An 8,279-nucleotide genomic window follows, 5' to 3' on the forward strand; every position below is an offset into this window, starting at 1 on the left:
AAGGGTGAGAAATGATCTCTTCCCACCAAATTGTCTGGGAAGAAAGCCCACTTTGTCATTAATTATATTATCTAACAGCCTTTTGCTACTCACAGTGTGGCCCTTGGATCAGCAGCAGTGACACCATTCGAGAATTCATTAGAAATGCAGAAATCTCGGGCCCCGTTCCAGAACTCCTGAATCAGAATCTGTATTTTAACAAGAAACCCAAGTGGTTTGTGTGCACATTCAATTTGAGAAGTGCTTGTCTAACCCAGAAAACATCCTGTGTAGGGTAAGGATTATCATTCTCATTACTCATTTGAACAAATGAGAACAGGGAAGTAAAATTACTTGACAAGGATCAATAACCAAAAGGTGCCAGAGTTCAGATTTTAAGTTGGTAACCATAACTCTAAGTGCCAAGCACTTCTCCCTTCCACTTTGCTTTTCTCTATACAAAGTAAATTTAGTAGTTCTGGTCATAACCACCCAACTCATAACCTTATCCATTGACTGATCGCTAACACCCAAACTCCTACTCTCAGACGTGCATGATTTAAATTAAACGTCGTCTATCCCTTGAAATATGTTAAACACCAATATCTGTGGGGAGAGTGACCTAATAAGAACTAGTGTTTAGGAGTTTGATCAGACTGCTGCCTTTATCCATTGATGGGCAGAGCAAAGCAGCTCTAGGTCCACATTGTACCTTGAAGCAAAGGAAGGAGAAAAAGGAATGAAGGAGGAGGAGGAAGGAAAGATGAAGACAGAGTGCCCTAGCTTTATCATTTGGTATAGATCAGCCCTTCCAAGGACCTTGGCTGTCCTTGAAGTTTGCTGTAGCTGCTGGCTTGAGTTCGTTCCGTTGCTTCTGTCATGGCCTTCCAAATAGTCTGAATGAGGCCTGGGTCCTTTCTCTATGATACTTCCAGGGAGGTGAGCACAGAAAGTCCTGCAGATATTTCTCACTGCTCTGAAGGTTCATAGAGAAGAAATGTGAAACAGCTGTACTTACCAGTGCTTAAAGAAACGTCATCATAAAAACATACTTCAAAACTCTATGGTTACTAAGAGTAGCTCTTATTTTCCAGGCTCTACTGTATGTCAGACACTGTACTAGACTCTTAAATATTCCCCACAATAGTGTTGAAAGTATATATCATTTATTATATGCAACTGGTGCACAGTGGAACATGGCTTCTCATCCAGGCCTCTTTGATGCAAGACCCATTGTCTTTTCACACTGTTATTGCATGCTTAAATTAACCTCCTACTCAACCATCAGTGCCTCAGCTAAATCACCCCTTTACCCTCTCTCGGTGACCTGGGCGATGTTTTCTCTCTGTAACCCAAATTCGGCACTTTTCATATGATAGCTTGAACTCTTGCTTCTTTTTTTATTCACAGTTCTCCTACCCCAAGTCACAATTATGTTTATGCCTGTGTCCTATCCCCCATGCAAAACCTCGAGTCTTTAACTCTTCTTTGGGTCACCAGCCCCAACATCATAGCAGGAGTCCAACAATATCATCAGTTGGCCTGTAAACCAAGTTGGGCATTAAGTCCACCCTCTGAGGGCCTCTGAAAGTCAAACATTCGCTGTCGTTTGAGCCACACACACCACATCGTTTACGTGTAGCCTCCGATAGCTAACGACCGCCCTCCCTGGAGCAATGGCTTACCCTTCGGAATTTTGTACCAGTTTATGAGTTGCTCTTGCACTGATTTTGTGTTGCCTTTCTTTCCTTTCATTCTCTTCCATGACTTGGGTTCTCTTTACATTTAGCTACTCCTCCTTCTCTGGTATTCTTTACACTTTGGATTTAGGAGAATAAAGGAAGAAAATAGAACTTCTCATGATTCTCTTCCTCTCATGTACTTGCCTCTTTACTCATTCTCTCTTTAATATTTGAGATTTTACTGTATCTCAGACATTGTGCTAAGCATGTTTATAGATATTATTTAACTCTCATGCAAACAACCCTATTAAATATGGACTATTATTACCCCCATTTTGCTCAGAAGGGCCCTCAATTTTAGAGAGATTAGGTAAGTTGTCCATGATCACACAGCTAGGAAACGAAAGAGCCAGAATGTAGGCTATGTGCTGCTCTCAGTCACGTATTAGGTGATGTCAGTGGGAAGCACAAGCAGCAGATGCATACGTACAGACCATTAAGTTTCTGGATACCATGTAGAATACCGAGGAAACTGGGATCTCTGGACTTTTCTTATAACCAGTCCATGACTGGACCCCATATTTTTGCCTTCTGTTACAGGTGCTCGGAGAATATAGATAAATCATTATTAGTTTGAACTAAACTCTGAGAAATGTAAAGTCCTAGCCAGTGTCGATGTTACTATAATTTTTTTTATAAATCATTTATTAGGGAAACAATGTAGCTGCCACTAATACCTTCCAAAACTCAATATAAAGGATTTTTAAATAATTCAAATGTTGGACTATTTATATGCACTTGACCTTTTTCAGTAGCAGAAATCTTTGAGAGTTAATGGTCCACAGGTATTTGAAGAAGCCATTATGCAAATGAAGATATCATGTCCACTAACGTATTTGTTGTAGGCATTACAGCAGACACAAAAAAGCATAATGTATTCTCTCAAAGGCTTCACTGCCTTTTTTGAGAAAATTAGCTTGATACATGTTTCTCATTAAATAATGAAAATTTTAAATGTCTCTTTGAGAGGATGATGACGATCACAAGCTAATGCATGATTATATGAACAGCAATTCAGAGAGCAGATGCATAACTTCAGGCTGAGTTAAGTGATCTGAGGAGGTTTAGTGGAACAGCTGGATTTTGTGCTAAAGTTTGGAAGGTCAATAGAATTAAAATAAGGAGCAATAAAAGGAAAGGCATGAAGGGTTGAGTAGAATAGAATGGAAGACTAAACAATCCACAATAGAGAATGTCTTTATGTATCAACAAACTAGCATCTCTATTAGGCTTAGTGTAGACTTTGGGCTTGAGTGAATAGCGAATATCTGTGATTAGAATCGAACTTTCACTCTCAGCCCAGGGACTTTTGCCAAGTTCTTCAAGTAACAAAGTTCAACACTGCAGAGGAAGCAACGATTATTACTGCCTGCTTGGCGAGCTTCCTTGGGTCATTGCAGGACTAGGTTTCGGGATACATCAGAGTAAATATCAGCTTTGGAAAAACACTGCCCAGTATCACCCAGTCTTGCTCCATTAGATCTCCTGAAGGACTTTGCACTTATAGCTTAAAAGTAAGACATATGGACAGAAATATGCCACACAGTTGGTCAGCCTCAGTGGCTTCTTAGGGATAGTGCTTGGGCTGCCCTCTAGAAGGACTAAGAGAAGCCACCACTATCAGTTATAGGAACAGCATGAAAAAACAAGTCTTTTCAGAAGGGCAAGAAAACCAAAGATCTGGAGTACCTGCATGAGGGTTTTATATATCTAGATCTACATAGATATAAAATCAGCCATATTAAGCTCTTGTAAAATCGCTAATTGGTAAGAATTATGACTTTTATTTTATAGATTACACAAGAAAGACTCAATAAGTTTCCCAGTGATATTGGCAGATTTGAAATTCAGCAACATGATCACCCTGCCTTAAGCAACTACAATTTTGGCCCATCGAGAGAGGAAAGAAGAGATGAGAAGCCTCAGAGAGGTCATCTGCCTCTCTCTCGGCACAGTCAATGCATTCCAGGCTTCAGAAGTTGGCAGGAAATAAATCTACAAACCTAGAACCTGGCAGCATTTCGAGTTGAAGAGAAACCTTAAGGCAACCCCAAATCCAAAAGCTACTGAAGGAGTACCCAGAATAAAGAGCTAGACTAAGTACGGCCTTCCAAGAACTTCTTCAGTCTGATCGAAAACACAAGTCATTATTCATCGCAGAAGACAGTCAGAAATATTATCTTCTTGCTGAAATATTGCTGGGGAGAGTACCCAAAGGGAGATTATCTAGAAAGGGTTGGTTGAGCCTTCCAGCCAAAGAGAAAGAGACTCTGAAAATAAGTTGCCCACAAATTCTCAGTGCAAGATGTGGCTTTATAAAAGAGGGTTCCATATATATATATGTATGTATGTATATATATATATATACACACACACACACATATATATATATATATATATATATATATGTGCTTCCTAGAAGTATACTATGTAACATTCAGCAGGGATACAAAATAGTCCTTTCCTTGAATGAATGATATACATAGTTAACAAGAGGAATATGCCAGAGGAAAAATAAAAGACCAATTCCAGATCTGTTTTGGTATAAGGCTTTCATTTTTCCCAAGTAGTAACTGATATTGTGCATATCAAAGGTCAAGGAAGATCATGTCCCATTATCTGCTTTTAGATGTCATCCCAAAGAGACCTGAAACTCACCCATTTAAGATAAATTTTACTCTGTCTAGTTTTATTTACAAAATGGAAAAATGATTGGAAAGCATATGCCAGAGCTAATTTGCACTTATGCTTAAATTGAGTAATTTTTATGCTTAAAAGTTTTTTCTGATGAAAATAAAGGATTTAAAGAAATCAGTTCTGGAGAATCCTTCTGATAAAACAATTTACATCTAATTTTTTAATCTGAAGTTTGAGTTTGTTGTTCCATATGAAGAAGGGTAGATGAAAAACATTGTTTGCATACTTATCTCAAGAATCGGCTAGATTCCTGCTAGAGTGTATCTATGTTTAAGAGTAGTGGCCATTTTCCCCTCCTTAAATGGAAAAAGAAAGAACCTCTCACAAGAATACATACTTTTGACATGTAAAGTGTACCTATCTGACTATAATCTTTGACACATACCTTCTGTCTCAGAAAAGAAGAGGAAAAAAAAAACACGAAAGTAACAAAGTTTAGATAGAAAATTTAATCCAATGTCAAGACACTGCCAATTGAAGAAATCTACCTGAGAAGGCTTTAAAAACAAACAAAAAGAAAACAAAAAGGAAGCATTTTATTTTGAAATTCTTGAAGGTTTACAGAAGAGTTGCAGATAGTAGTACAGACTGGCCACAGACCCTGCACTCATCTTCCCTTAATGGTGACATCTTACATAACCATGTGAGGACACTTTTGATACCAAGTTGGCCAGAAGCCTTTGGATGACTTGGTTATAAAGTAAAAGTCTCAGTAACAGGTAACAGTAAGAGTAAGGCCAAATGTAAGCTGAAAATTTTCATAATAAAAGAATGTCTAACTTTTGAAGTGAACACTATAGATGTTCTAAAAATTCAACGTTTTGTAACAGTTTCAGTTTGCCCTTTTACATGGTCAATAGAGTGTTATATGTTTCATGGAAGAGAAGGAAACCTCTTCATTTTAGATAAATTCCTCTATAGCATGAACTATATAGAGATTCTTAGCAAGCCGCCACCACCACTTCAGAGCAAAACACCCAAATAAATGCAGTAGGTGTGCTTCTTCTTTTGAATGGTGATTCTTTTGAATGGTGCTTATCTCTTAAAAATGTAAGCCCTGCACACATAAATATCTCTTGAAATTTATGGCCAGCAGCACAAGGTGATTCACCAAAGCTCTTGTTTTCAATTATTTTGTTAGATTACTTTCCAACATGATAGAAAAATTGAGGGAGAAACTGGGCAAATTGTCGTGAGAAGAGAGCTCTGAAAGGGACATAGAATAGAAGGTCAGATGTCAAGGACAAAGCTTTGTTTAGAATTCTTTCTTGGCCCTACAGTCTTCAAATGTTACCCTTCCTACCTCTTGAATGTTACCTTTACCTGGCAACTCTGGACTGCAGTGACTTTGGAATTTGTATATCCTATTTCTAAAAAGAGATAATGGCTATCTAGATTTCATCAGGCTGAACTCCCCTTTAATTGAGTTCCCTGATGCAGTTGACAGACTATGCATTGAAATCTAAGATACTGACTATCTTCTGTTTACCAATGATGATCATCTCAGTAGATATGCAGGGTAGGCTTGGTTATGTTTATTAATTTTCCTATAGTAGGTCCCTGAACTACATCATATATAATGTATATTTTACACTTATAATTTAGATTTCCTCCAAGTAGAGTCCAAAGCAAGGATTTTTGTGTGGGAAGTTGGTTTTGGAAATGATACCAGGAAGCAAGAATGAGGGAATGGGAATAAGACAGAGAAAGAAGAAAACCAATATAACAATGAGTTGTTATATTGCCAAGTTATTGCTTTAGGCAATGAAGCTTTATTCCACCAGGATCTTCTGAGAAGCATATAAATATACAGGAATTGTCTACCTGTGTTTAGAAGGTTGCCCACTGGAGTTTCGATTCTTCCACACTAATGAGTCACATGGAAAACCATAGGGTCAGAGAAGATTCTAATAAAAATCAGGAATATGTACAATGTGTGCTTTGGGTGGGACACTATCAAAACAGTTGTGACTGAGATTATAAAGAACTGTCCACCTGATTCATCTGGGACTGAAATGAGAGATGGGTTGGGACGATATGATGTAGACATCAGAGATGTCTGCTACAAGGCCCTAGTCTAAAACTATTTAGGGAGCAAGCCCATAAAGGTTATGGAAGGGAGCATAGGGCTTAATTACACAAAGAGACACACTAATGTTTCTATGGACCTTTAACTTGGGGTAAAAATCATTTTGCCATTATTAAAAGTAGATTCAATAAGGCATTATCTCAGACATCCATGCTCTGAATATTTTTATTTGAGGAGGAAGATACAAGCAAAACCACTGTGGTGAAATTACATGGTGGAGAGAAACTCAAAGAGATTTTTTTTCCTGAGGTACAATAATGATGTTCCAGATGGTGAAAGATGGAGGTAGCCTGGAGTCAACGCTTTTGCTCTTCTATTATCAATAATCATTTCTCTCTTTCTCTCCTTCCATCTTCACTCTCTCCCCTTCTTTCTTCCCCATGAATTTGTCATTAGTATTTTATTGATGATTTTTTTTCCCTTTTTTCAGATGACCAGGTGACTAGGTCTAACCCTACTCGTGGAATTTGCAAGATGCACAAAATGTGGTGGCCATTAGGGGACAAGGAGAGGCTTCATCAGGAAACATCTTCAACAAACCTAATCACCATTTGAATAAAGGTAAAAAGTGGCCAGGTGTGGGTCTGTTGATAAATTGGGGGCCAAGTAGAAATTTCTGGAGTGTCAGAAAGACGGCTCCAGAGTGGAGCAGGCATTACATTTACGGAAGTCCAAGGCTGCCCAAGGCTACCAGAGGCAGGTGATAACCGATCTATCGGCCAGCTGCAAGTAGCATCATATTTGCATCATATGTGGCCCACAGGGAAGACTGTCTTCTCTAGTGTTCCACTTAACCTCTTCCTGGGTCACCTTCTTACCCAAAGGAACAGCTTCCAGCTGAGCCTCAGACACAACAGCAGTGGGCCCACTCTTTTCTCTCTCCAAAAGTGACTCACTATCTAATATGTGTGAGTCTCATTCCTTACGCTCTAAATGAATGAATGGCTTTCCTAAGCAATGTAATGATATGTTAAAAATTTATATATATGCCTCTGTGGTTTTCTTTCTTCGTAGTAATGGATGAAATCAGCTTACGTTCTATTGGCTGTTTTCATTAAAATTCAAAACAGCGCTACACTCTCGCCTTCTCCTACCTCTCCTGAGGGATTTTCCCTTTGATAGTCAGGTTTTACTAATGAAATGCATTAACCAGTCTGGCATTCTCAGGGCTATTTATAAAGCTTGAGGATACCAATACTAACTTACAGTCAACATTTTTGTCCGTGATATATCATAACGTAGAGGTGTTAGTGGAAGGCTTCAACTGGTACTATGACCAGTTGCTCCTTTTTTTCAGGATGAAGGTCTACTCTGAGCATGCCTTTCTTGAGAAAGATCCTGTCTGGACAGACTTAACCACTAGCTCTACTTGTTCCATCAACCTAAAAGGCAAGTATTGACAGCGAACAAGAAACATTCCTAACCCCAAATCTGCTAGCCTAAAGTGCTCATCAAAGCCTCCAGGATTAAAAAGAAACGAAAACTTGACTCTAGATGAATCTCACCAGTTATTTACTTAAATGTAGTGGACTGAGTCTAGGAGTTTTATGTATGAGTAAGAAAAGATATAAGATCAGTTGTGAAAAAAGCTAAGGAAATTTACACTAGGGAATCTTAATGATCCTGAACAAAAAGAATGAGTTATTTTTGTTCCCTAAAAAATATTTCTCTGCAAAAAACAACCAATACGAACGACTTAATTCCCCTGCTGTAGAAACCGCTCCTGGAGATATGTGCTTTGTCGTTTGAGCCATTTCTCCTCCTTTGGAAGG

At 38.5% G+C, this 8,279-nt stretch overlaps 1 long non-coding RNA gene across 1 annotated transcript in view; it reads left to right on the plus strand.

Moving 5' to 3' along the window:
• The window catches only part of LOC120611221 (uncharacterized), an 89,812-nt gene extending 81,755 nt beyond the window's left edge, over positions 1 to 8,057 (plus strand). Inside the window, exons 3-4 of the long non-coding RNA XR_005655106.1 lie at positions 6,938 to 7,068; positions 7,805 to 8,057. This is a non-coding gene — a long non-coding RNA (uncharacterized LOC120611221). The remainder of the gene's footprint in view (positions 1 to 6,937; positions 7,069 to 7,804) is intronic.
• The last annotated feature ends 222 nt before the right edge of the window (positions 8,058 to 8,279 follow it).

The sequence above is a fragment of the Pteropus medius genome, unplaced genomic scaffold (genome assembly GCF_902729225.1).
Source record: "Pteropus medius unplaced genomic scaffold, Ma_sr-lr_union100, whole genome shotgun sequence".
Classification (NCBI taxonomy): domain Eukaryota; kingdom Metazoa; phylum Chordata; class Mammalia; order Chiroptera; family Pteropodidae; genus Pteropus; species Pteropus medius.